General features: G+C 38.0%; 1 protein-coding gene across 1 annotated transcript in view; it reads left to right on the forward strand.

Annotated features, from left to right (window-relative positions):
• LOC108794476 (cadherin-10) overlaps window positions 1-2,595 on the forward strand; it is a gene marked incomplete at its 5' end in the record, with an annotated part of 115,712 nt that overhangs the window by 62,765 nt on the left and 50,352 nt on the right. The gene's annotated exons all lie outside the window — the stretch shown is intronic.

The raw sequence follows: 2,595 nt of genomic DNA on the forward strand, positions 1-2,595 counted from the left end.
TATATATATATATATACATTTACTTGAGAGCTCTATTTGCTGTAATTCCTTCTGCACACATGTAATAACCCATATATCAAAAAATAGTGGAAACTGTGCTTTTGAACAAAAACAAGCAAAGACAAGAAATGAACTGTACTGCTACATAAAATAATAATATCCCTGAAATCACTAAGGTGGGTAGTGTCTTCACTGTAACATATATAATTGGCATATCTAAAGACTAGTCAGAGCAAATGGCACGTTACCTCTGATATATCTTTATGAAGTAGTAGTCACAATGGAAGTTAAGCTATACTACCCATGTTGCCCGAATACATCTGCTGTTGCTGACATTTTTTTATGCTTTATGGAAGTGGAGCTGTCAGCTGTTTCAACACTATTGCTGGCTTTTATTGTGTATATTTCAATGAGTGTTCTGTTCATAATCATTTAATTTTACGTGGTGTTGTGTTCAATATTTCAATTACAGAGCTGCTTTCATTGTGATGAGAAAATGCCAGATTATTTATTGGACATTCATTCACAGAGCATAAAGAGGAAAACGTGCAGCTCAAATTTCGATTGTTTTTACAGTATCATACAAAAATGCCTAAATGACGATGTTATGTTTCCATAGTTTAGTTTTCCAAAGCAATTTTTAAAAAAAAGTATATAATAGTAAAAACAGAGCAAACCTTCCTCTGAATTGGCTTTTTTAAAAGCTTAATGTTAATGCACCTTAACAAACACAGACTGTTTAGTATATTCAACCACCAGTCTTTGTTTAGTGGGCAAGCAGAAGATCAATATGCAATTATAACAGAACTAGATCCCTAAAATAATAAAACAATTATAGGTATGATGTACACATATAACATTTAGATTTACATAGAAAATACAGTTACATATTTTGCCTTTAAAAATAAATATTTTAGTAAATGTATATACTGTATGCGTATGCAAATACATTTTGACCATATTTATGATATACAGGAGCAGCATAAATGAGGTTCATAGTTCAAATAAATTATCTTCTTACATGTTACTTTCTCAGTTAGAACATTTCTTGCCATGTCCTGACATTTGTTATCAACATTTTTTAATCCTCTTTGCCATATATCATTTGTGGCATGATTTTAGCTCTTGTATTAGTCAATTCCAGATGAGCTTCCCAGCACAATAATCAACTCACAATGAATATCTTTTCAACAAAAGTATTTACTAAATTTGTTCTATTTATGGCTAAACTGGACTTTGCAAAAATTACATCTGCTACATCTGCTGAAAATAATTTAAAATATAAACTCATTGGTAAGTAATTGTCTTTCTTCAAAAGCATTATAACATATAATTTGTGAAATACTTGATAACTGAATTCCTACTGAGTAACCAGAAACACATTACCTTCAACAGATGATACAATGGGTCCCCAGGGTAGTGTAAGCAATTCTAGGTACTATGGAGATTTACAGGCTAGCTTCCTTTTCTCCAGACATTACTTTACACTATTGAGAGGATTGTGGATAGGAAATGGTGGCTTAAGTAGCAGTGGGTAGGTATTAATGCATATTTTATATCTGAAGATGCTCAGATAGCATAATTTGACCTGGCCCCAGAGGTGGCTACGGCTCATGAAAGCCTGAAGACAGAGATCCTTCATTGGCTAGGTGAGACTACTGTAATACGGTGCACCACGTTCATGCAAGGGCCCATCATCCACAAAAGTCAACCTATGCCCCAATGGGTGAACTGGTCCATCTTCTAAAGAAATGGGTCCATTCCGAGCTGTTGACAGTGATCCAGGTCAGAGAATGCAAAACTATAATCTGTTCCCTATATTGCTGTCATAGAAATTACAGCAATGGGTTGGTTGCACTGATTTCAAAACCACAGAAGAGCAGTGACAGGTGTGGAAAGCTACTTCATTACTGAGGACCACCTATTCAGTATGTTGGAAACCACTGTCACCTGTGTCACCAAGAGCCAGCCAAATAACCTAAGGCAAGTGCTTCCCTAAGCCAGAAGTCACATGGTGCCAGATCTGGTGACCTAGGTGGATGAGGACACACATAATGTTTTTATTTGACAGAAATTACAGTACCAGAAGCGAAGTGTGACATGGAGCGTTGTCATAACAAATGATGAAACCGTTTGCCCATTTCTCAGACCATTTTCTATGCATATAATTTTTTTAATGCTCTAATAACCCCTTATTCTATTGAAAGTTCACACAGGGGTCTATCCACCAAGCTGCCGAGGGCAGCCGAGTGAATGACCGATCTGAAGTGAGCCGAACACTGTTCGGCTATTCACTTCAGGCTGGATCAGCTGATTTCAGCCGTACATCGGCTGAAATCAGCCGTACATCGGCTTGCTTCGAGTGGCTTTGGGTCGACCCGACCCAAAGTGCAGAAGGAGTTCGACTCAGCCGATCCAACATCTGGATCGGCTGAGCCGAACCTCCGGCAGGCTTCTCACTGCTGTTCGGGCTATTCTTAAAAATGCCGAACAGCAGTGAGTGAATAGCCGAATGCCGCAGAGCGGCATTCGGCTCGGCTGTTCTGCTCGGTCCCTCAGAGGGACCGAGCAGAACAGAAAAAGAGTGAATAAAGT

The sequence above is a fragment of the Nanorana parkeri genome, unplaced genomic scaffold (assembly GCF_000935625.1).
Source record: "Nanorana parkeri isolate BGI_ZX_2015 unplaced genomic scaffold, ASM93562v1 scaffold855, whole genome shotgun sequence".
Classification (NCBI taxonomy): Eukaryota; Metazoa; Chordata; class Amphibia; order Anura; family Dicroglossidae; genus Nanorana; species Nanorana parkeri.